This window comes from Microtus pennsylvanicus, chromosome 1, assembly GCF_037038515.1.
Source record: "Microtus pennsylvanicus isolate mMicPen1 chromosome 1, mMicPen1.hap1, whole genome shotgun sequence".
Lineage (NCBI taxonomy): Eukaryota > Metazoa > Chordata > Mammalia > Rodentia > Cricetidae > Microtus > Microtus pennsylvanicus.
Window position 1 is genome coordinate 128,719,946 of NC_134579.1, and position 27,096 is coordinate 128,747,041.

General features: G+C 43.9%; 1 long non-coding RNA gene across 1 annotated transcript; it reads right to left on the minus strand.

The window, feature by feature from the left end:
• Window positions 1-2,033: 2,033 nt before the first annotated feature.
• LOC142856548 (uncharacterized) lies at window positions 2,034-14,665 on the minus strand. The gene is made up of 2 exons (XR_012911658.1): window positions 14,605-14,665; window positions 2,034-5,397 (listed from the first exon to the last, which is right to left on the minus strand). It is a non-coding gene; the product is annotated as an uncharacterized LOC142856548 (long non-coding RNA).
• Window positions 14,666-27,096: the final 12,431 nt, after the last annotated feature.

Sequence of the window (27,096 nt, forward strand, 5' to 3'; positions counted from 1 at the left end):
AGCATCTAATGAGATGACCATGTAGTTTTTATTTTTCAGTTTGTTTATAGATATCAAGATGTAGAAGAATGAAGATAGATCCATATCTATCCACATGCACAAAACTCAAATCCAAATGGATCAAACATAAAACCAACCACATTGAACCTCACAGAAGAGAAAGTGGGAAGTACATTTGAACGCACTGGCACAGGAGACCACTTCCTAAATATAGCCACAGCAAAGGACACGATCAACAAGACGAAATGACAGCCTAAAGAATGGGAAAAGATCTCCACTAACCCCACATCAGAAAGAGGTCTGATCTCCAAAATATACAAAGAACTCAAGAAACTGGTCATCAGAAGAACAAATAATCCAATAAAAAAAAGTGAGGTACAGACCTAAACAGAGGAATCTAAAAGGGCTGAAAGACACTTAAGGAAATGTTCAACATTCCTAGCCACCAAAGAAATGCAAATCAAAACAACTCTGAGATTGCATCTTACACCTGTAAGAATGGCCAAGATCAAAAACACTGATAACTTATGCTCGAGAGGTTGTGGGGTAAAGGGAACACTCCTGCACTGCTGGTGGGATTGCAAGTTGGTATAGTTACTTTGGATATCAGTATGGCAATTTCTCAGAAAAATTAAGAAACAACCTTCCTCAAGACCCGGCAATACCACTTTTGGGTATATATCCAAAGGATGCTCAATCATGCCACAAGGACATGTCCTCAACTATGTTCACAGCAGCGTTGTTTGTCATAGTCAGAGCCTGAAAACAACCTAAATGCCCCTGGACCAAAGAATGGATAAGGAAAATGTGGTACATTTACACAATGGAGTACTACACAGCAGAAAAAAATGACATCTTGAAATTTGCAGACAAATGGATGGATCTAGAAAACACCATACTGAGTGAGGTAACCCAGACCCAGAAAGACAAATATCATATATACTCACTCATAAGTGGCTTTTAGACATAAAGCAAACAAAAACCAGCCTACAATTCACAATCCCAGAAAACCTAGACAACACTAAGAGAGACATACATGGATCTAATCTACATGGGAAGTAGAGAAAGACAAGATTTCCTGAGTAAATTGGAAGCTTGGGGTCCATGGGAGAAGGTAGAAGGGAAGGGGAGAGGAAGTGGGGAGCAGAGAAAAATATATAGCTCAATAAAAACAATTTTTAAAAAAGAAATAAAAAGAAGAAAATACCAGGACACAACACATGAAAAAAACATAAATATGTAAGTATTAAATGTAGATAAATAAATGTAAATATACTGTATAAGTTCAAAAAATAAAATAAAATCCATCATTGTGTACAGCAAATAAAAGTAAAAGTATAAACAAGATAATCATATAATCAACATATAGATGCAGAAAATGTATATAATAAAATTTAACAGAGAACGATTAATAAAATGAAAGAACCCTCAGCAAACAGGAAATGAGATATTGTCAACATAAGAAATGTTATCTATGATAGTCTTACAAGAAACATTATATATATGTTGTGTGTATGTGTGTGTGTATATATACGCATATATGTATGTATGTGTGTATGTATATATACGCATATGTATATGTATATATATATGTGCGACTGTTGCACTTTTTTTCCCTCGAAGAGTGAGAAAAAGAAACAAAGGGTAACATACAATTCCAAAGGTGTCCAAAGATGTCCGCTCAGTGTGGGTAAATGTTTCTACCTACATCTGCGAGTTACTCACAGCTTGCTAACGCCAAGCCCAGACAGGTCACAGAATATGCAGGCACAAAGGCCAGGAACTCTATTTGCATATGAAATGTAACTGCTCAAAAAGTTTCAAATTCTTTTACTCCCATAGACTGAGCATAATTGAAACAAATGTCTGGACTCCAAAGTGTATATTGTTACAGTATTTCCTAAAAGTAGTAAAAATCAGGCCTTATGAAAAGCTTAGGAAGCCCAGGAGAAACATCACTATAAAAGACTTATATTTTGAATAGTAGTATCTTGAACAAGTCAAATTTCTAGAAAAATAAATTCTCAGAGCAGTAAAGCTTGTTCCCATTTATTTTGTGTGTGTAGTTCAGAAATACAAGGTATGAAAACTGTTACAGTAATGCCACAAAAGCTCCTAAATACAGCCCTTTCTAAATATCAAAATAGCCATGTGTTCTTTGTCAGTGTAAAAATGTCGAGTTCTCACCACAAACAAGTATAAAATATAATGACCACGTTCAGAGCAGCGAGGCCCAGTCCAGAACCTGAGGGTGGTGGTCAGCGGGGGCTTTGAAAGCTGGGGTCCCAAGGACTAAGGAAAACGAGAAAGACACAATGCATCCTCAAACAAAAAGAGTGAATATTAACTCTGCCTGCAGTAAGACATGTTTCAATCAGAACACAATATAAAAACTTAAATATGGTGATCTAATTCACTGAGGCAAATGCGTACAGCTGTCTGCGTTAAAGCAGCTGTGACAGAAATGTTCTCACCTGCTAACTGTCAAAAGCCAACTACAAATCCTGCTTTCAGGAATCAATATATGATTTAACAGGTCCAGATAAATATATACCACTAAATTATATGTAAGTATTAATTAAAAGAGAGCGCAACATTCTAAATAATCAACTGTGTAAATTGTTAAATTGTAAAGCCACAGGAGAGAATAACCTTAAGAAAAAGATGTTTCTGGAGTGACCTGAAGTGAGTCCCAGGCCTTCACATGGGCAGGCAAGGGTTCTCCCACTGAGTCACTTCCTAGTCTTGCACCCTTTTTAAAAAACAAGTTAAATGAAGAATATTTCCTATTCATTCTCAATTATGAATGGTCCCTAAATTTATGTTGGAGTTTACATAGGAGAGTGATGTTAATTTTCAAATAAAGATAGGATATATTCTAATAAAATAATACAACCCAAGCTAGCAGAGCAGGCATTCAAAACTGAAAGCCCACAAGCTCCCGGTCACTCAGAGGAAACACTACAGCAGAACTTACAGATGGGCTTAGGAACTCAGTGGTAAAGAATGCCCTGCGGTCAACTGTCAGGAAGAAGAGAAAGTTGATAATCTCCCTAACAACCGAGCTGTCCCCCACCAAGCCATTAGTGTTTCCACACCTGGGATAAAATCACAGTCTTGTGGGACGCCTGTGTGTCAGAGTTCATGCCGGCCGGACTTCTCAAAGGTACCGGGGACACATACTGATGCACTGGACATTTGCGTGGAGTCTGGTAAGGTTAACAACTACAATATTCTCAAAACAGGTTCAAGTCTTGATGACAAATGAATTACGGTATCAACTTTAGAAGATTTTTCTGAGGCTTTCTGAGTGAGGGTGTTGGGACCTCTAACAGTGGACAATAAGGCTCATGCCGTGGCATCATGGGCTGCAGACCCGAGTTTAAGCTGGGGTAGGGTGGCATCTCCTCCCATGAAACAAGGCTCTTCCCTGTATTTCAGGCATTATCCACAGAGCCAGCCCCTACCCAAAGACTGTCTGGAAATGGAAATGGTTAATTGTCCTTTCTCAGACTTCACCTTAGACTACATTTTAACAGATACTAGTAGGAGGTGCCAACCGTCTGGGAACATTTATAAGAAAATAAAATTGGAAGCTGTGCAGACAGGGATGCAGTTCCTGTGAATGAGGAACCTGTCGCCACCATCCACTCCACCAGCTGTCCAACAGGACATAAGTCGCAAACTTTGGCTAGATCAGACTTGGAGGAGCCTTGGAACCATTCTGACACGGTCCACCCACGGCTACACACAGAACAAAGTCATCTCTGTAATGGCATTTAAAATACATTCTTCTAGGTCTCGATAAAGATGGAGCCACTAGATATCTTATTAATTAAAACATAAGCCACCGTAAAGTAAAGAGCTTGAAAAATTCAAAGAGAAAATAAAATGTGTGGCCCATTGGCTATAGTGGTGCAGGGCTGTACTGCCGGCACTCGGGGGCTGTGGCAGGAGACCAGGCCAAAAACAAAAGCCAGTTTAAGAAAAGAGAGAGGGAGAAGGAAAAGAGAGAAAAGCAAAAACCAAATGTTTGCCATGGCAATAATTTCTAGGTTTTCAATAGATTTTTGTTGTGTTTGTCTTTTTTTAACACTTAAAAAGTTTTTTTTTCTTTGAAAGTAGAGGTATTTTCCCAGTGGAATGAACTGGAATGCTCAACTTCATACACAGGAGAACAGGACAAGACATGAAGGCAAAGACAACAGTCCTGGAGCTGCACCGTGAACAGAGTGAGCAGGGACACAGGCTGCACTGAGGAGCAAAGGTCTCCTTACACACTGGGGATACTGTCGAGTCAGTGCAAGACAGAGCAGCTGCACATCTTACTTCTAAGAGGGTCTTCAAAATCAGTCAGCTTTTACGAGTAGCTAGACTGAAAGTATGCAACCAGCTGCCTTCCCTAAAAGCTACATGTCCGCTGACAGAGTAAGAACATCATGCTTTGGAGACTCGCTGTATGGAACTGTGAACTCCACGTCAACACGGCTACAGAAGAAACTGTAAACTTTCAAGCTTCTAGGAGATTTTATTTCTATTCAGAAAACATGTAAGAAGGCTGTGTTTCCCCATGAATAAAAATGAAAATGTTCTACGTATTAGTCTTCGGAAGACAAGAAAGCCCCATCTGCCTATGCGAAGGGCTCAGCCTCTTGCCTTCCTCTGCACCGCTCTCTCATCCCCCATATCGTAGGGATCAAAGAGAGAGAGAAGCCAGCTTCACGAGCAGGAGTTCCCAACAGGCACAGAGGAGCTGACGGTCAGGCTCACAGCTTTGAGGAAGACACACCTTGAATAACATACACTGAAAAAATAAAAAACCAAAAACCAAACAAAAAAACTAATAAAAACCCAGACACCATTTTTCATGAAAAAATAAAACCAAAAATCAAAAGAAACCCTCAAAAGTCCTTGTGTGCCACCAAGTACATTTCTTAATCTCTATGGGCATGAGGGGAGGATCAATGAAAAACCGGATTTCCCGTTCTGGGGTTCTGTCCTTTACCCTGTTCTCCTGACACTACTGCCCACGCAACCACCACTTGGCCTCAAAGCCCAGAAACCAAGTGGTGCCCTGGTCCATATTTGCATAGTGTTAACAGTAATAGTGTAGAGACGAACTCTGTCCCTTTGCCTGCAGTCAGATGTCTGAAGAGCACTGGGTCTAGTCTCACACATTCAAAAACAAGACACAAGAGTCCGGAGGCCAAAGATCGAGTTCCATTAGCAGCAAGCTGTCAAATCACTGGATACAGTCTCTTGTCCGAGGGGCAAGAATTAGGCAGTTTTGTCTACAGTTTCAGATTCTGCCTTCTGCACCATGCAGCGGCGAACTATGTTATCAAAACTTCCAAGGTAAAATAAAGCAATGGTTCGGGAAAGGCCCATGGTGACCACCTGCAAGATAAAGGAGACCTTTCAGCTCACCCAACAGGACAGCACAATAGCCCATTTTAAAGTAGTTATGTCTCTACCAAACAGTTTCTAGGACACATCCAATCTGCTCCAAGAACAAGTATAATGAAAACTTCGTAAATGCCAGTGATTTTCAAGAACAGAATACTTTGTGTACCAGATGGCTTCGAACCTGCTAGATAAACAGCAATGTTTGTCTGAATTAACAAACTGAAACCATGAAGAGAACGAAACAGGTTCTCTCAGAAGACAGGGTTGTCAGTCCTAGGCACGGTGCTCTCCAGCTCTTTGGCAGACACCCCACATCAACCACTTTGGCTAGGACTTAGGTTGTAAGTACTAAGCCCTTTGGCTGGGTGCTGAGGACGCTAGTGGGAGAAATACAGAGTCCTCTACTCTCTGAACTGGCATGTTTGGAGACAAAGTCTTGCCATGTTGGGTAGACTGGTTCCAACTCCTGGTCTCCAGTGATCCTCTGGCTTCAGCCTTCTAAGTCGCTGTGACCACAGGTGGGGTGGGCACACACCCGGCTTGTGAGGGAAACACAGTCAAGTAAGACAGCAATCACTGCCTCAGGGGCAAAACTGCAATTATCCATGACCTCTTGCTAACACAACTCCATTGCAGAAAGACACACATTTTCAGATACGCAAGGACTATAACCATTGTCTCACAGGTATCCTTTTCCGAGAAGAATGAGATACAGAAAGTGAGGGTCATCACAGTAAGGAGTGTCATGTGACCTGGTGAATTTGTAAATATCTCAAGGCCAGTAATGAATCCGCAGACTGGGGATGTGGTCCAGCCAGTGAAGTGTGTTCCTGCATGTATGAAGCTCTGGCTCCCATCCCCCGCACCACATAAAATGGGCCTGGTGGTATCCACCTGCAATCAGAGCACTTGCAGAAGAGGCAAGAGGACCAGAAGCTCCAGGTCATCATTTCAAGAATCCTAGTGTATAGGAGGGAATAACAGAAAAAGACAAAAAATAGCAAGACAAATTTTTTTTCTCAGATACAAACCTAACCATAATGAGCACAGCTAATCTAATGGAATGAGCGTGGGGAGGAGGAACATGCGGGAGAACTAGCGCCTCCTCCATGCTAATCACAACAACAGGATGCACCAAGTAAGAAAAGCAGCAGCAGCTGAACCAAACAGTGGGACACACAGTGCAGGCTTTGCTGAGAGGAGTGACTGCCTCAGAGCCAGGCACAAAGAGAAGCTGCGAGGAGCAATTGTCTCCCAAAGCCTTGGTATCTGAGTCTCTGAGTGAGTGCAGGCAAGGCCGACTGTTGAAAAACCAAGGAAGCTGGTAAAGGGAAACCCAAGTAAAACCATGACCAGCAGCCAGGGCTCAGGAGGATAAAATAGGTATCTCTCAGGAGAATTTCAGGACAGTGAAATGATCCCATGTGGCCCTGGGTGGTAGATACATGCCTCATAGTAGCAGAGTGTGAACTGTGAGCCTAAAACAAGGGTGCCCCACTAATGCGAGGACCTGGGGACATGGGCTCTGGAGGCTGGGAACCAAGGTCGGTTATTTAAAATAAGACACCAAACTAAAGGCCAGGGAGGAGGAGACCTCAAAAAAAAATCTACAACGCAACCCATAAGGCTGAAACAAGAGTAGATCCAGGCTCCAACACAGGCCTGCAGTTAGTTCTCTAGTCAAAGGGAACCTCAAGATCTGAGCCAACGGAAACTTGAGGGTGCGGACAGAGAGAACAAGAGACTTAGGAAAGGGAGAACTTGGTCAGCTCGCTGGCAGGCTTATCCGGGAACGCAGGTGAGCAGCCCAACAGCAGGGCCGCATTGTGCAAGCACAGAGTAGAAACTGTGACATCACTGGTATGTATTCCAGTGGCCTGGGCAAGGTGCTGAGGTGGCAGGGGTTAGGGCAGGGCTGTGCTCTATGCTCTGGGCGTGACTGCCATCTTTTCCCACAGGGAAAGTAGTCTGCTGCTGTAGACCTCTTAATGTCCCAAGAAACGTCTCAAATCTGGAATTTCTATTTTCCGATATCTGATTTTGAAATAATTTTATTTAAATACACACTCTTGGAGTGTGGTGCCTTACACCCATAATCCTAGTCTAGGGAGCATAGATGGATGGGCTGGGGGTCAGTGTGAGCCTAATGCCTGTTTAGACTACATAGCAGTTCCAGACTAGCCAGGACAGGGGAGTCCACACTTCATCAGATGGACTACAGCATCCCTTTCCATGCCCACAGGCTCCCATGTACACATTCCAGCTCATTCCAAACCTGACTCAGGTCAGAGGCAGTGATCTTGGTCTCAGCTCTGGGACCATCAGAGCTGCAGAAGGTAGGACAGTGCTGAGGTGATGACAGGGACCCTGACGGGAAAGGCAGAAGCAGAGGAGTCATGGGTCACAGCCCAGTCTCTGGCTGGGCACGAGGGCATGAGCAGCCATCAGCGTGAGAACACTGGAGAGAGCAGAGGCCGGAGATGAGGTGCAGGAATCAGAAGGGCTTGTCAAACGGGAATGTCTAGTTATTTGCAGGGAGAATGTGTAAAAGAAATTGATTTTTAAAAAAGTTGGGCTGGTGGTGGTGGCACAAGCCTTTAATCCTGGCACTCAGGATCTCTGTGAGTTCAAGGCCAGCCTAGTCTACAGAGCGAGGGCCAGGACAGTAGTCTCAACAAACAAAGACAAACAAATGAAAGGTTGGAATGTGAACGTAATGCAGCCTGAGACTAGACTACCTGCAGACAGGTGCAGGACCCACAGTGTGAGACTAGACTACCTGCAGACAGGTGCAGTAGTGCAGCGTGAGACTAGACTACCTGCAGACAGGTGCAGTAGTGCAGGGTGGGACTAGACTACCTGCAGACAGGTGCAGTGGTCCAGCATGAGACTAGACTACCTGCAGACAGGTGCAGTCCCACAGCGTGAGACTAGACTACCTGCAGACAGGTGCAGTCCCACAGCGTGAGACTAGACTACCTGCAGACAGGTGCAGTAGTGCAGGGTGAGACTAGACTACCTGCAGACAGGTGCAGTAGTGCAGGGTGAGACTAGACTACCTGCAGACAGATGCAGTACCTGCTGCTTGAGACTAGACTACCTGCAGACAGGTGCAGTACCCACAGCGTGAGACTAGACTGCCTGCAGATAGGTGCAGTAGTGCAGGGTGAGACTAGATTACCTGCAGACAGGTGCACTAGTGCAGGGTGAGACTAGACTACCTGCAGACAGGTGCAGTACCCACAGCGTGAGACTAGACTACCTGCAGACAGGTGCAGTACCCACAGCGTGAGACTAGACTACCTGCAGACAGGTGCAGTAGTGCAGGGTGAGACTAGACTACCTGCAGACAGGTGCAGTAGTGCAGGGTGAGACTAGACTACCTGCAGACAGGTGCAGTAGTGCAGGGTGAGACTAGACTACCTGCTGTGGGTACTGCACCTGTGTGCAGGTAGTCTAGTCTCACCCTGCACTACTGCACCTGTGTGCAGGTAGTCTAGTCTCATGCAGCTGTTACTGCACCTGTCTGCAGGTATTCTACTCTCACGCTGCACTACTGCACCTGTTGCAGGTAATCTACTCTCAATCTGCACTACTGCACCTGTCTGCAGGTAGTCTAGTCTCACACTGCACTACTGCTCTTGTCTGCAGATAGTCTAGTCTCACGCAGCAGGTACTGCACCTGGCTGAGGTAGTCTAGTCTCACGCTATCGGTACTGCACTTGTCTGCAGGTAGTCTATTCTCACACTGTGGATACTGAACCTGGCTGGAGGTAGTCTAGTCTCAAGCAGCAGGTATTCCACCTGTCTACAGGCAGTCTAGTCTCACTCTGCACTACTGGACCTGTCTGCAGATAGACTAGTCTCATGCTGTGGGTACTGCCCCTGTCTGTAGGTAGTCTAGTCTCACGCTGTGGGTACTGTACGTGTCTGCAGGTAGTCTAGTCTCACGCTGCACTACTGCACTTGTCTGCAGATAGTCTAATCTCATGCATCAGGTACTGCCTCTGTCTGCAGGTAGTCTAGTCCCACCTTGCTGGTACTGCACCTGTCTGCAAGTATTCTAGTCTCACGCTGCACTACTGCACCTGTCTGCAGGTAGTCTTGTCTCACGCTGTGGGTACTGCACCTGTCTGCAGGTAGTCTAGTCTCACGCAGCTGGTACTGGACCTGTTTGCAAGTAGTCTAGTCTCAAGCAGCTTGTACTGCACCTGTCCCAGATAGGCAAGTCTTATGCTGAACTACTGAACCTGTCTGCAGGTAGTCTAGTCTCACACTGCACTACTGCACCTGTCTGCTGGTAGTCTAGTCTCACCCTGCAACACTGCACCTGTCTGCTGGTAGTCTAGTCTCACGCTGCACTACTGAACCTGTCTGCAGGTAGTCTAGTCTTATGCTGCAGGTATGCACCTTTCTGCAGGTAGTCTAGTCTCATGCTGTGGGTTCTGCACCTGTCTGCAGTTAGTCTAGACTCATGCTGCACGCCTGCACCTGTCTGGATGTAGTCTAGTCTCACCCTGCAGAACTGCACCTGTCTTCAGGTAGTCTATTCTCACGCTGTGGGTACTACACCTGTCTGGAGGTAGTCTAGTCTCAAGCAGCAGGTACTGCACCTGTCTACAGGTAGTCTAGTCTCACGCCGCACTACTGCCTCTTTCTGCAGATAGACTATTCTCACGCTGTGGGTACTGTACTTGTCTGCAGATAGTCTAGTCTCACCCTGCACTACTGCACCTGTCTGCAGGTAGTCTAGTCTCACCCTGCACTACTGCACCTGTCTGCCGGTAGACTAGTCTCACGCTGTGGATCCTGCACCTGTCTGCAGGTAGTCTAGTCTCACCCTGCACTACTGCACCTGTCTGCAGGTTGTCTAGTCTCACGCAGCATTACTGCACCTGTCTGCAGGTAGTCTAGTCTCACGCTGTGGGTACTGTACCTGTCTGCAGGTAGTCTAGTCTCACCCTGCACTACTGCACCTGTCTGCAGGTAGTCTAGTCTCACGCTGTGGGTACTGCTCCTGTCTGCAGGTAGTCTAATCTCACGCTGTGGGTACTGCACCTGTCTGCAGGGAGTCTAGTCTAAAGCAGCAGGTACTGCACCTGTGTGCAGGTGGTCTAGTCTCACTCTGCACTACTGGACCTGTCTGCAGGTTCTAGTCTCACGCTGTTGGTACTGCACCTGTCGTCAGGTAGTCTAGTCTCACCCAGGCGGAACTGCACCTTTCTGCAGGTAGTCTAGTCTCACGCTGCACAACTGCACCTGTCTGCATGTAGTCTAGTCTCACGCTGCACAACTGCACCTGTCTGCCGGTAGACTAGTCTCACGCAGCTGGTACTGCACCTGTCTGCATGTAGTCTAGTCTCACGCTGTTGGTACTGCACCTGTCTGCAGGTAGTGTAGTCTCACCCTGCAGTACTGCACCTGTCTGCAGGTAGTCTAGTCTCACGCTGCACTACTGCACCTGTCTGCAGGTAGTATAGTCTCACGCTGCACTACAGCACCTGTCTGCAGGTAGTCTAGTCTCACCCTGAGTGTACTACACCAGTCTGCAGGTATTCTAGTCTCACGATGCACTACTGCACCTGTCTGCAGATACTCTAGTCTCACTCTGTGGGTACTGCACCTGTCTGCAGGTAGTCTAATCTCACACAGCTGGTACTGCACCTGTCTGCAGGTAGACTAGTCTCAAGCAGCAGGTACTGTACCTGTCTGCACGTAGTCTAGTCACATGCTGAACTACTGCACCTGTCTGTAGGGAGTCTAGTCCTACGATGCACTACTGCACCTGTCTGCAGGTAGTCTAGTCTCACGCTGCACTACTGCACCTATTGGCAGTTAGTCTAGTCTCACCCTGCACTACTGCACGTGTCTGTAGGCAGTCTAGTCTCATGCTGCATTACTGCACCTGTCTGCAGGTAGTCTAGTCTCACCCTGCACTACTGCACTTGTCTGCTGGTAGTCTAGTCTCACGCTGCACTACTGCACCTGTCTGCACGTAGTCTAGTCTCACGCTGTGGGTACTGCACCTGTCTGCAGGTAGTCTAGTCTCACCTTGCACTACTGCACCTGTGTGCAGGTAGTCTAGTCTCGCGCAGCTGTTACTGCACCTGTCTGCAGTTATTCTACTCTCACCCTGCACTACTGCACCTGTCTGCAGGTAGTCTAATCTCACACTGTGGGTACTGCACCTGTCTGCAGGGAGTCTAGTCTCAAACAGCAGGTACTGCACCTGTCTGCAGGTTCTAGTCTCACTCTGCACTACTGGACCTGTCTGCAGGTGGTCTAGTCCACTCTGCACTACTGCACCTGTCTGCAGGTGGTCTAGTCTCACGCTGTTGGTATTGCACCTGTCGGCAGGTAGTCTAGTCTCACGCAGGCTAACCTGCACCTGTCTGCAGGTAGTCTAGTCTCACGCTGCACAACTGCACCTGTCTGAATGTCGTCTAGTCTCACGCAGCAGGTACTGCACCTGTCTGCAGGTAGACTAGTCTCACGCAGCTGGTACTGCACATGTCTGCAGGTAGACTAGTCTCACGCAGCTGGTACTGTACCTGACTGCAGGTAGTCTAGTCTCACGCTGCACTACTGCACCTTTCTGCTGGTAGTCTATCTCACCCTGCACTACTGCACCTGTCTGCACGTAGTCTAGTCTCACGAAGTGGGTACTGCACCTTTCTGCAGGTACTCTAGTCTCACGTTGCACTACTGCACCTGTCTGCAGGCACTCTAGTCTCACGCAGCATTACTGCACCTGTCTGCAGGTAGTCTAGTCTCATGCTGAACTACTTCACCTGTCTGCAGGTAGTCTAGTCTCACGCTGCACAACTGCACCTGTCTGCAGGCAGTCTAATCTCATGCTGCACTCCTGCACCTGTTTGCAGGTAGTTTAGTCTCACGCAGCAGGTACTGCATCTGTCTGCAGGTAGTCTAGTCTCACGCAGCAGGTACTGCACCTGTCTGCAGGTAGTCTAGTCTCACACAGAGGTACTGCACCTGTCTGCAGGTAGTTTAGTCTCACGCTGTGGGTACTGCACCTGTCTGCAGGTAGTCTAGTCTCACGCTGCACTACAGCACCTGTCTGCAGGCAGTCTAGTCTCACGCTGCACTACGGCACCTGTCTGCTGGTAGTCTAGTCTCACGCTGTATTACTGCACCTGTCTGCTGGTAGTCTAGTCTCACGCAGCTGGTACTGCACCTGTCTGCAGGTAGTCTATTCTCACGCAGCTGGTACTGCACCTGTCTGGAGGTAGTCTAGGCTCATGCTGAACTACTGCACCTGTCTGCAGGTAGTCTGTGTCAACCTGCACTACTGCACTTGTCTGCAGATAGTGTAGTCTCACGCAGCAGGTACTGCACCTGGCTGCAGGTAGTCTAGTCTCACGCTGTGGATACTGCTCCTGTCTGCAGGTAATCTAGTCTCACGCTGCACTACAGCACCTGTCTGCAGGTAGTCTAATCTCATGCTGCACTATGGCACCTGTCTTTAGGTAGTCTAGTCTCACGCTGTATTACTGCACCTCTCTGCAGGTAGTCTAGTCTCACGCACCTGGTACTACACCTGTCTGCAGGTTGTCTAGTCTCACGTAGAAGGTACTGAACCTGTCTTTATGTAGTCTAGTCTCACGCTTTGGGTACTGTACCAGTCTGCAGATAGTCTAATCTCACGCTTCACTACTGCATCTCTCTGCAGGTACTGCGCCTGTCTACAGGTAGTCTACTCTCACCCTGCACTACTGCACCTGTCTGCAGGTAGTCTAGTCTCACGCTGTGGGTACTGCTCCTGTCTGCAGGTAATCTAATCTCACGCTGTGGGTACTGCACCTGTCTGCAGGGAGTCTAGTCTGAAACAGCAGGTACTGCACCTGTGTGCAGGTGGTCTAGTCTCACTCTGCACTACTGGACCTGTCTGCAGGTGGTCTAGTCTCACGCTGTTGGTACTGCACATGTCGGCAGGTAGTCTAGTCTCACCCAGGCGGACCTGCACCTTTCTGCAGGTAGTCTAGTCTCACGCTGCACTACTGCACCTGTCTGCAGACAGTCTAGTCTCACGCTGCACTACTGCACCTGTCTGCAGACAGTCTAGTCTCACGCTGCACTACTGCACCTGTCTGCAGGTAGTCTAGTCTCACGCAGCAGGTACTTCACCTGTCTGTAGGCAGTCTAATCTCACGCTGCCTGCATTTCATGATAAGAAACATAGGGTCCATGTATGCATAATCAAGATCCTACCTTGAAAGAAATTCTACAAGGCTGAGTATCTTTCTGAGTTGGGTTGATTTGGATTACTGGGTTTATCTCAAATTGTATCAATCTTTGAAATCATCCATTTAACATGTTCGTTTCTCTTGTGTGTTTGTGTGTGTGTGTGTGTGTGTGTTGTCCACATGAACTACTGCGTAACAAATGTATGGAGTGCCCAGAGAGGCCAAACCTGGGCATCAGTTCTCTGGAGTCTGTAATTAAGAGAGACTGAAAACCATCATGAGGTGTTCTGAATTCGACCTGGGGATTCTGCGAGAAAATCAAGTGTTCTTCTCTAAGGAGCCATCTCATCGAACCCGAGTTGAGTACACATAATGCACTGACATTTGATCGCCTGATCTTTTCCTCCATCCTGACCTGTCCCTGAATCTTAACCTCCTTGCACTATTCTGTGCTCTAACTGTTTCAGAGTTTGTAACACATTGTCCTCTGAGGCATATGGCCTTAACCTTGTATGGGGTGACACATAAGAAATAGAATTAATTTATATATAAGTTTAGTTTCTTGAGACAATCTTTCTCTTCATATCACTGAATATTTGGGAACTGACCTCGCTAATCAGGCTAGCCTTGAAATCACAAAGATCTGCCTGACACTGCCTTTGTAATGCCTTTGCCTGTGTCCCTGCCTCAAGAGTGCTGGGACTAAAGGAATGCACCAAAATCCCAGGTGAAAGCACCTTCCTTTCTGTATATGTGGGTCACCGATTTCCCCACCATGATTATGTGAGGATGTATGTTAGCAACAGTACATTTTTGATAGCTACCAAAAGTCACAGAGGCTGAACTGCTTGCGCTTACAACTGTAATTCAACACAGATTCATTGTTCTGAAAAATTGCTACTCAAACAGAGATCATAGGAACGGGGATCATAGGCCCCATCACTATAAGGGCCTAAGTGGAGAGGGCACAGAAGGAGGGGAGCATCTCACTTACCAGTCACTAACTTCTTCCTTGACTCTTTTTCAGTGTTGGAGAAGGGGGTGTCCCTGGGACTGACACCTCAGGACAGACAGTCCATCAGTTGCAGTCCACAATATTGCTAGTATTCCACCCTGGATTCACAGATGAGGATGCCACCTGTTGATAGGGACAGGTCATTGACTGCCCCTATCCAAAGGTCTCCCAAATTCCTGGCCTTGCCAACAGCTCTCATCCTAGGGGGGAAAAAAGGAAAACAATGTGAATGAGATGACAGCCAATCTATCAATGCTTAAGGATCCCTTAAAGGCACACAGGAAAGCTAGTCCCATCACTTCTCCCTTTAGCACACCCCAACTTGCAGCACACGCTGTGCTTTACTGACACTAACACCCTGAGGCAGAAGCTTGCTGTTGACCATGTCTCCTTGCTAAGCAGCACCTTTGGCCATCATGAGCCTGGGACATGCACACTGTGATGGTCTCCAGCATAGACTTTGCTGACATGACTACACCGGGGCCAGATATTCACCTTCCACAATTTTTCAAATAACTCAATGTATTAAACATATTCAGAGATGCACAGCATCCTTATCCAAAGACTCCGTAGTCATCAGGAGGGAATAAGCTGGGGCTCATGAACAAGACAAAACCAAGAGGACCAGAGAAAACAGCTTCAAGAAAACAGAGGAGCTGAAGCAGTTTAGGAAGAGTCAAGTCATAAGAGAAGCACACCATCCCAGGACCAAAAGGAGGAGGAATCCACCTGTGCTCAGCCAACACAGCTTTAAGAAGCCTCGAACCCACCCCAGCATGCACACGCGGGAGTCCGGGAAGGGCTTTCACCTCTTGTGGGGGAAGTGAGAGAAGAAAACTGGCCTCCCCCGAACTCTGTCAACTCTTCCTGCTACTCTGTACTCTATTATTACAAGAGTTTATTGAACTTTGATCTCTGGGGAAGTGGCAGGGTGACATTTATTCACTTTCTTTTAGTTCCTTGAGAGAGACTTCTCTCCAAAGCGCTCTATGTCCTGGTAATAACATCATAGACCAAGTTAGCCTTGAACTCAGTGATCTGCTAGACTCTGCCTCTGCCGCTTCCTCTGTCTTTTGAGTCCCTGCCTCAAGAGTGCTGCGACTAAAGATATGCTTCAACAATGCAGGTAGAATCAAGATTCTTTCTGTACATGTGGATCACCAGGTTTCCCAGCATGATTTGATGAAGAGTCCATGTGTAGGCAAGGCAATTCTTGCTACTGACCTAAAATCACAAGAGACTTAACTGAATGTATTGACTTAGCTGTATGTATTTACAACTGCAACTCAACTCAGATTCTTTTTTCTTTGTTTCACTTGTAGGCTGGACTTCTGACAATGCCTATCTACTTCCAGATAGTACAACATCTGGATTTGACTCAAGGAATGTATTCAACCTGTCCCTAGATATTTATGGTGTTTGTATTTTCTCAATAGGTAATCCCCAGCTACTGTGTAGACACAATACTGTCCATTCTAACAAAGCCTACTTGCTGTCCAGAGTTACTGGTCTAGATAAATATAACAAAGCCAGCAGGAAAGGATCCCACAACCTGTATCCAAGCATCCTGACAGGGGCACGATTGACTACAAGAGAATGAAGGAAAGCAATAGTTTAGGGAGGTCTCTGGCTTGATCACTCTCTCTGTGTTTTTCAACTACAGAATTTGGGACTCCATGAGTCTACTGGGTTTCACTGTACTCCTCAGAAAAACAGAAAGGCATTTGAATGGATATACATTCATGTTAAGATTATTATTTTAATCTTTATGTTTTCAAATTAAGTGTCTTGTAGAATAACACTTGTTGAACAAAGCTCAGGAATTATTTTACATATTAAAGCAATTAACAAAAAGATGTACTGAATTCTTCTCATGGACTTTAAGTCTCATTGTACTATTTATTCAATGAACAGATTTTATTCTGTATATTGTATACTGACAACAGCACTCAGTTCCCACTACCTGGCCATTCCTTAGCTCTCACCAAATATCTTAGGCAATGTTCTTCTGCTTTATACTACTGCTTACAATTTCATGGATGTCTATATGTAGAGATGTGTCACCAAGGATCCACATAGTGAGACAGGATAAGAAGATGTTTCTGTGGGACTGGATACATTTGGTACAATATAATTATCTAGAGTTCCAAGGATTCTCCTGCAATCACCTTGACTGCATTCATTGTTTTTACTGTAACCAGTTCCACTGTGTGCAGACATCACGTATTTCTTATCATTTGCTCTGCTACTGGACACCAAGTTCAGGCCCTAACACAGGTATCCTAATCCTGAACAAACTGCAATGTACAGCAATATGCAGAGCAATAACCCATCCAACGCCTTGGAACAGCATGGACAGGAGGAGTGGTAGACCTGCTTTGGTGTTTAAAGACACTGTATATTGAAATACACAGAGGGTACAATACTTCACATTACACCCACCTACTGATTTGCTGCTCTTGCGGAAGCAATACTTGCAAGTCCCCAACTTTCAGATAACTCTCCACTTCTTATATTCTGTACCATCTAGAAAGATCAAGTCCAACTGATCTTAGCTAAAATATCTCAATGGGATAGTCATTTTATTCTAGGGTAAAAATCCAGGCTACACTACTCTACCTGACTGCATTAGCTCTTACATACAAACCACTGCACTCCTGCTTGCATGACAGTCCCTGATATTTGGATGGACTGCATTGTACATGATCCATTTTGGCATAAGAGGCAATCATCTCACCACAACAGCAGCCACAGCCACTGAGTATCAGCAGCCAAAACTTTTACAGTTTTTCCATCAGCACCAAAAGCAAACAGAAAAGGAAGTCAAGAAAGGAGACAGACTGAAGCAGTTCCATCAACACTTGCAGCTACACTAATCTCACACAGAAGCACAAAGGTTTAGAAGGGAAATACAAAGGCCCATCCATTCCCTTCAATAAAACAGTAGGAGTTCCCTTCCCACTGTGACCTGTGATCCTCTGAGTCACAGGAGATTCTGTTGTGCATCACGGTACAACATAAAAATTCCCTTCTATGAAAGCCAGCCTGCTAGCAGGAAGGGAGGTTACAGTTCAGTCCAAGTCTGACTTCTAGATATCCTACAACTGAAACAGAGGGACAATCATCTACTTCTTACTCATACCAAATAAAAGGATCCAAAGAGCTTCATCTTTTGGGAGGTCTTGAAGAGTTTCTTGACCAGCGTCTCCTGAGTCTTAAGATCATTTCTGGGACATAGAATATAGCAGGCATATGGCTTCAGTGAGTGCCACATTTCCACTCATTCGGGGTCCCATTTCTCAACTTCTCTAACTTACTTCTGCTCTCCTTGGAGATGCTATCCATAATTTTCAGGCACTGTGATGATACCACCGTACCACCGACGATAAGAAATGTTTCGTACACATGTGAGCAGGCTCTGTGCAGACCTGCCAATGCCAATTCTATCAGGGGATAGCCTTTGTGCAAAGTCACACACTAAGCAGATTCTCTAAATAGGGAGGGCAGTCTATTCCGCTGCAGCTTGCAAAGATCCCCTCACATGGAATTTTGTAATCTAGATAATACAAGTCCCTTCAGCTCCTAGTTTTCAGGATTCTCACGGGGCCAGGGCACATCATAACAGCTCTTACGCATCTGGTAGTATCAAACCAATCTCTTTACACTGACTCAAAGACAAGAACATGGCCATCATATACCCATCCACTTGAATGTACTGTTGAATTTACTTGAGTGTATTATTGAACACAGCATGGTCTATGTTTTAGTTTGCTCTCACCTATATACTTGGCACAACTAAGATTTTTGTCATTTTGAGTTAAAGACTTCAGGAGTTCATTGACAGGGTATGTGGATTTTAGTTAATTTCTTTCATAAAATGCAGTCAGCGTAAGTAATGTCACATGTGTGTCTCCCTAACAATGTACACTCCTACAGAATGGGAGAGCAAACACCTTCTCACCCAAGTCAACAGTAATGATCTTGTGGGATTACCCACATTACTTGAAAGTGAAGGAATGTTGGGTTACAAGCACTGAACATCATTTTTATATGTAGATGTGTAAAATAAAGCAAAAACTCACATGGATATGGTATATGGGACAGGAAATCAAAGTCCCTAGGGCTCTTTCACTAATGGAAGCCAGCAACACAGCTATGTAAAGTGCTCCCCTAGTAATGGGGCAAGGCACAAGAAAGACATCAGAGATCACCCACAATGCACTATTCCATTGACACCTCTGGACCATGTTATTAATGGGAACCCCAAAATTGAATAATATTGAACAAATTGGTCAGAAAAATGTAGGGATAAGTCCCGCCCCTTAGGGGGCGTGTTCGCCTCGGGCTAATGTCTGCCTATAAATTTGGCGAGCGTGCTCCGAGCTGTCTCTTCTACTTTCCTGGTCTCCGCGGGAACGGTGGTTATGTAAGTCTATTTCTACATTAAAACTATATATATTTTTACAAACTGTCTGCATTCGTTTACGCCGCTACATTTTGGCGTCCAACGTCGGGCTATTTTGCCCCCGACTCAAGCGGGTAGCCCGCTAGCTAACACAGCACCCTCCTGGGTGCTGTTTTTCAGTTCGTGACTCCGGCCCCAGTGCCGAGTCCGAGACATACTCGGCCACACAGGCCCATTCTGCCTGCCTTGGCTAAGTTTTACAGCGGAACCCCACTGCCTGAATTAGCGGAAGCTCAAGTACCTGCGATTTTGCAACAAAAGCTGCCACAGCGGCAGATTTGGTCTGACACAAAGTGACTTGGCAGGGCAGTGGTGGCGCACGCTTTTGATACCAGCACTTGGGAGGCAAGGGCAGGCGGATCTCTGTGAGTTTGAGGCCGGCCAGGCAGGTAGCACACGCCTTTAATCCCAGCACTTGGGAAGCAGAGGCAGACGGATCTCTGTGAGTTTGAGGCCTGCCAGGCAGTGGTAGCACACGCCTTTAATCCCAGCACTTGGGAGGCAGAGGCAGACGGATCTCTGTGAGTTTGAGGCCTGCCAGGCCGTGGTAGTGCACGCCTTTAATCCCAGCACTTGGGAGGCAGAGGCAGGCGGATCTCTGTGAGTTCGAGGCCAGCCTGGTCTACAAGAGCTAGTTCTAGGACAGGCTCCAAAAACACAGAGACCAACAACTGGCAGGAACCGATCGTTGCAGGTAAAAAATTTTTTCTTTTATAAATAAAATGTCTGAACACATTACTGTTCAAGAATTTAACAGTTTTTTTAATTGTACCATGTGGGAGATTTTACAAGAGGTGTCTGTCACGCCACCTCTATGGATCCTTCTGGGATTCGTAGTTTTCATTGGCACCAAATGGTTTGATAATAGAAATATGATAAAGTCTTTACGAGACGAATCCAGGATTCTTAAGGCAGAGATAGAACGCTTAAAAACAATTGAGAATGATAACAATCTTCTCAAGAATCAGTTTGAAGTTCTCCAGACTGATAACAATCTTCTCAAGAATCAGTTTGAAGTTCTCCAGACTGATAACAATCTTCTCAAGAATCAGTTTGAAGTTCTCCAGACTGATAACAATCTTCTCAAGAATCAGTTTGGAGTTCTCCAGACTGATAACAATCTTCTCGAGAATCGGTTTGAAGTTCTCCAGGCTGATAACAATCTTCTCAAGAATCAGTTTGAGGCTCTCCAGGCTAATGTTAAGGAGAAATTCATTACTATGGAAGAGGGAACAGCTGATCTGGATCGTAAGGTTCAGTCCCTCTCTGTAGGAACTGAAACATTAGTGGCTGATATTAAGGAGAAATTCATTACTATGGAAGAGGGAACAGCTGATTTGGACAATAAGATTCAGTCCCTTTCTGTAGGAAATGAAACATTAACTGAGAGAATCAAAACTGCTGAATGTGACAATCGGATTTTGTCTAAAGCTTATGACAAATTGATGGAAAGATTGTCAATACAAGAAGGCACGGTTTATGCCATAAAAATTATGTCCAAAGATAAGATGTTATCTCTAACGGACAAACTTCATACTTTAGAATCCTCAATGAAGGCTTTGGAACATAATTCTGGACAGGAGATTCAGACATTGCAGAAGGCAATAGTGAATAGAATTGAAAAGATTGAGGAATTTCTAAATTCTGATGAAGAAGAGCAAAGGGTAGAAGGGCAAATTTTAACTACATCTGTGGGTAAATCTCTCCGGGACAATTTCCACAAAGCTCTACCGACAGCTCTACCTGCCTTTCCAGTAATAACAACAGAGAAGGTGGTTGGTTCCAGAAACCCTAGGGTCATCAAGGAGGATACATGGGAGCCTGTCCGTATGAATGACCTCAAGGAAATTAAACAGGCTGTCATGACTTTTGGGATGCACGCCTCTTTTGTTAAAGAGATGCTAAGATCTTGGGCCACGACAAACAAAGCAACCCCCTTGGACTGGCTCCAGCTGAGCTCTGCAGTACTTGAGAGTGGACCACAATTGAAATGGCAATGCTTATTCAGGCAAGAGGCTAAACTCTTAGAACAGCGGGAAAAAGCAAAGGGAATTGACATTTCCCTAGATAAAATTCTAGGTGAAGGGCTCTTTTCCGACCCTCAGGAACAAGCTAATTTGGATGAAAACACACTCTCCATGTGTACTACAGCAGCCTTAAGGGCTTGGGACAGGGTACAAGACCCAGGACAGAGAATAGAATCATTTGTCAGAGTTAAACAGGGTCAGAGAGAACCCTTTAGTGACTTTTTACAAAGATTAACTAAGGCTGTACAAATACGGATTTCTGACCCAGAAGCAAGATGTATAATGATTGAGTCTTTGGCTTATGAAAATGCAAATGTGGAATGCAAAAGGATTTTGGGGCCTTTAAAGCTCAGATCAGCGCCTTTGGAAGAATGGGTCTTGCATACACTCAATGTTGATACATTTGATTATGGCACTGAAGCATGGGTAGAAGAAGCAATTTCCAATGGTAAAAGGAGACACCAGAATACCAAATGTTTTAATTGTGGCAAAATGGGTCATATGAAAAGGAATTGTAGACAACGGATTTTCAGAAATAATAATAATAATAATGCATCTTTCAGAAATAATAATAATAATGCATCTTCTAGAAATAACAGAAATAGGAGGACTCAGCCTTCAGGTTTATGTAGAAGATGTGGAAAAGGCAGACATTGGACGAATGAATGCAGGTCTACAAGAGATAGACAAGGCAACCTGATACAGTCGGGAAACGTGAGAGGGGGGGCCTCACAGGCCCCCATGGCAAACATGGTTCAGTCATATCCAGTTTCTGCAGAGAACGTGCCTCATCAGGACAATTAGGAAGCCCCATGCCTACTGTTACAAGCAATAATGATCAGAAAGATAAGTTACGTGTGTTTTGGCAAACTTCTATAAATGATCAAAGACCTAAACTGAGAGTGTGTGTAAATGGCATTTTTATTACTGGCCTGCTGGACACAGGTGCTGATGTAAGTATCATTACCCCGGAATCTTGGCATCCGTATTGGCCTCTTCAGAATGTAAATGTTCAGCTCCTGGGAATTGGAACCCTATCTCGAGTAAGGCAGAGCACGAGATGGGTTGAATGTATAGGGCTAGAGGGACAAATAGGAAAATTAAAGCCATATGTAGCCAATATCGCAATGAATTTATGGGGTCGTGACCTATTACAACAATGGAATACCGAAATTAACATTCCTGCTACTTCTAGAGCCTATAGTTCTGAGAATAATATTAAAAGATATTACAAATGGAGAAAACCGGCCATTCGGGCTGTACAAGAACAAGCAATTGATGTCTCTTCAGAGATACCAACAGCCTTGCCTCTAAAATGGTTGACTGAGAAACCAATATGGACAAAGCAATGGCCTTTAGCTGAGGAAAAGTTACAGGCTTTAGAACAGCTGGTACAAGAACAATTAGATGCTGGACATATAGAAGAATCTACCAGCCCTTGGAATTCTCCTGTATTTGTGGTTAAGAAAAAATCAGGTAAATGGAGAATGGTGACAGATCTCAGGGCCATCAACAAGGTTATTCAACCTATGGGCCCTCTGCAATCTGGAATTCCTTTGCCCTCTTTATTACCAAAAGGATGGCCTCTCATAGTTATTGATTTAAAGGATTGTTTTTTCACTATACCTTTGCAAAAAGAAGATAGAGAAAAATTTGCCTTCACAGTGCCTACTTATAACAATTCTCAACCTTCGAGGAGGTACCACTGGACCGTTCTCCCCCAGGGTATGTTAAATAGCCCCTCCCTGTGCCAATATTTTGTGAACCAACCATTGCAAATAATACGCAAGAAATTTCCCAAATCTATAGTATACCATTCCATGGACGACATCTTGTTATCCGATTCAAACATGGATACCTTGAACAGACTGTTTGAAGAAATAAAGATACCTTTACCTAAATGGGGATTGCAAATCGCTCCTGAAAAGATTCAGAAGGGAGATTCTGTTAATTATTTAGGTTATAAAATAGGTTTGCAAAAAATTAAGACACAAAAAGCACAAATTAGGAGAGATCGCCTACGGACTCTTAATGACTTTCAAAGACTGTTAGGAGACATTTCCAGTCTACGACCAGCTATTGGAATAACACCTGATCTAATAATTCATTTGAACAAAACCTTGGATGGTGATAAAGATTTAAACAGTCCCAGAGAATTAACAGCTGAAGCAGAAAAGGAACTGACAATGATTGAGGAAAAATTACAACAGGCACATGTGGACAGGGTGAATCCAGAGCTCGATTGTATTCTTGTCATACTACCATCAAAAATTTCTCCTACAGGAATTTTAATGCAGAGAGATGATATTATTTTGGAATGGATCTTTTTACCACATAAACCAAGTAAGAAACTGAAAACTTATGTGGAAAAAGTCTCTGAGTTAATTATAAAAGGCAAGCTGAGACTTCGTCAACTAGCAGGCATAGACCCAGCAGAAATTATAGTGCCCTTCACTGCTGATGAACTAAAGAAATTATGGGAAGATAATGAACCATGGCAAAGAGCTTGTGCTAATTTTTTGGGAGACATTAATAACAACTATCCAAAAAGCAAGCGGCTTAACTTCATAAAGAGAACTTCTTGGATTCTTCCTCGAATCGTCCGTGATGCTCCAATAACTGGAGCCCGTACATTCTATACTGATGCCAATAAATCAGGGAAGGCAGGTTACAAATCAGAAGACTTGGATAAGGTGGAACAAAGTCCGTATAATTCTGTCCAGAAGGCAGAATTATATGCCATTCTTATGGTGCTAAGGGATTTTAAAGAACCTATTAATATAGTTACAGATTCACAATATGCAGAAAGAGTTATTTTACATATTGAAACTGCTGAATTTATACCTGATGATACTGAACTAACCTCATTGTTTCTCCAGGTTCAAGATTTGATCAGGAACAGGCTTTGCCCTATGTACATAACACACATCCGATCCCATACGGGTCTGCCAGGTCCTCTAGCACAAGGTAATGCAGAAATTGATCAATTACTGATTGGTAGTGTGCTACAAGCCTCTGAATTTCATAAAAAACATCATGTTAATAGCAAAGGTTTGAAGAAAGAGTTTTCAATTACATGGCAACAAGCTAAGGAGATTGTAAAGAAATGCCCTACTTGCTCTTTCTATAACCAAACGCCACTGCCTGCAGGGGCTAATCCAAAGGGCACCCAAAGGAATGAAATCTGGCAGATGGATGTGTTCCACTTTGCAGAATTTGGCAAATTAAAATATGTTCATCACACCATTGACACTTATTCAGGCTTTCAGTGGGCAACTGCTTTAAGTTCAGAAAAAGCTGATTCAGTAATCACTCATTTATTAGAAGTCATGGCTATCATGGGTATACCTACACAAATAAAAACGGACAATGGTCCTGCTTATGTTTCTAGGAAAATGAAACGTTTTTTTGATTATTACAATATCAAGCATGTTACAGGTATACCATACAATCCTACAGGTCAAGCAGTCATAGAAAGATCAAATCGAACTATAAAAGATATGTTGAACAAACAGAAAGGGGTGGAAAACACCCCCAGAAATAGGCTACATAATGCTTTGTTAACCTTGAATTTTCTCAACGCTAATGAGAAGGGAACAACGGCTGCAGAAAGACATTGGATAATGGAAAAGTCTACTGAACTAAATCAACCAGTTTATTTCAAGGATGTGCTGACCTCACAATGGAAGCCAGGATATGTGCTACGTTGGGGAAGGGGTTTTGCTCTTATCTCCACAGGTGAGGAAAAATTGTGGATACCATCAAAATTAATAAAGGTTCGGTTTGAAGAAGAGAAGCCACTTGGAAAAGATAAATAACAATTCTTTCATAAGGATGGCGAACATACTGATGGTAAGAATTACAGATAGGTTGGGGGCAGGGTTCTTTTCTTATCTCCACAGGAAAATACTCATCTTCAAAGAAATTGAGGGACCCTGAATATTTAATTACTGATGGATGGACACATTTTGTAAGTATTAATTTTTATTTATATATCTTATTAAACATTTCTTTATAAATATATAGAGCTGGTTTTGAAGTTGGACTCTGGCTCAGTCCCTCTCCAATTCCAAGCCTGTTAGTAAGAGAAAAACCCAGAGTTTCTGGAGTTTCTGTCTCATGTCAAGAGCCATGATATGGGACAGAAAGAAATATGAGTTTAGAAAACATCCTTGCTTTTCTTCATATCTATCATACTTTTCATTGAATATATATATCATGCCTTTTATTGAATATATATATGTATGTATATATATGTCTATATGATTAATGTTTAAGTTTTTCACAATGAACAATGAGTTTTTCCCGAAGTGACACTTGAAGTTTCCAGGAAGAAGATGGGGCCCCACAACAACTCTACCTGGTTGATATGACGTCATGATACTGATAGCGCTACTACAAGACCTGTTTTGGATACCAGCTGCACAAGACGATCCCAACTTGGTTAGCTGAAATGGATCCCCCAGAAAGAACGTCGCCCCCATGACAGCTGGAAGTAATTCTAGAGGACGACGTCCCCTCTCCCAGTAAAGTTTACCCCTGAGTTAGGGACATCATTTAGGGGTTGGGAGGTTGGGGGAGGAATTTTATAAGCTCAGGGATCATTTTGAAAAAAAAAAAGAGGGAATGATGGGATTATAGATTTATAATTGTGAGTTACTGCTTTTAGACAAATATATTGGTATCAATTCTTGTATATTGAAACAAAGTTAAATTATATTGACTGTTGTATGCATGCATGTTTCTATGTCTGTTTAAAACATTTTTATGTATTGACATATATTGTATTGATATATATATATATATTGTATACATTTACCATATTGCAATGTACATTTCTACCTCTGATTAAGATACTTATATAATGTTTGTGCATTGATATATATTTACCATATTGCAATGTATATTTGTACAGTGTTTATATTTGGAGGTCATTATCCTCATTTGTTACACAGTTGTTTATTGTCTTAGTCTTTAAGTTAGATAGATATTGAGAATTATATAGATAAATAGTCATCTAAGTTTGTCATTTATAATCAGACTAATCAGGTTCTTTAGATATATAGAGATTATACTCAGTATAGATAGATAATCTTCAACCTCTTCAAAGAGCTGTAGAAAATGGCCTTTAATCTAACTCAGAGTTTCGTGATAGTGAGACACAATTGCTCCTGGCAATACCACTCCATTCCCGAGAGAATGTTGAGCACCAAAGACACTCCACCTGGAGCCTTTCTATTTGGCAGAACTGGCCTTTGGGCAAAGAAATGCCTATACCTCAACCACTGACACAGATACAGAGCGTGCATCAAAAGATAAAACAGGACTGTCATATCCTGCCAAGACAGGGTAAGATAGTTTTGAAAAGTTCCTTGCCTTTAATAATGGTATGTCAGTTATGTTAGGCCTTAGCCAAAATTGGTTGACTCAACATTGCAAACGAGACTTTGGGTGATTGCCCAGGTAGTCAGTTGTCTCTGTCAATTGTTGCACATTTTGGATATATCTCGTTTGTTGAGTAGTGTTTATTTCCTTCTCAGATCTTTGACTGAGTTGAAGATTATATAATTGTAGTTACTCTTTACATTATTTGGACTCCTTGAGATAGAATGTTTAGCAAAGCTTTTGTTCTCAATATTGTTTGTTATATTTATTATTTGTTGTTATTGTATGTAGTTGTATTTGGTTTAGTTCTGTCTTATTTAGACAAAAAGGGGAGATGTAGGGATAAGTCCCGCCCCTTAGGGGGCGTGTTCGCCTCGGGCTAATGTCTGCCTATAAATTTGGCGAGCGTGCTCCGAGCTGTCTCTTCTACTTTCCTGGTCTCCGCGGGAACGGTGGTTATGTAAGTCTATTTCTACATTAAAACTATATATATTTTTACAAACTGTCTGCATTCGTTTACGCCGCTACAGAAAAATGCTTACTTTGCGATGCTACTTGGAGCACAACTGAGATACAACAAAGGGGCAACAGTGA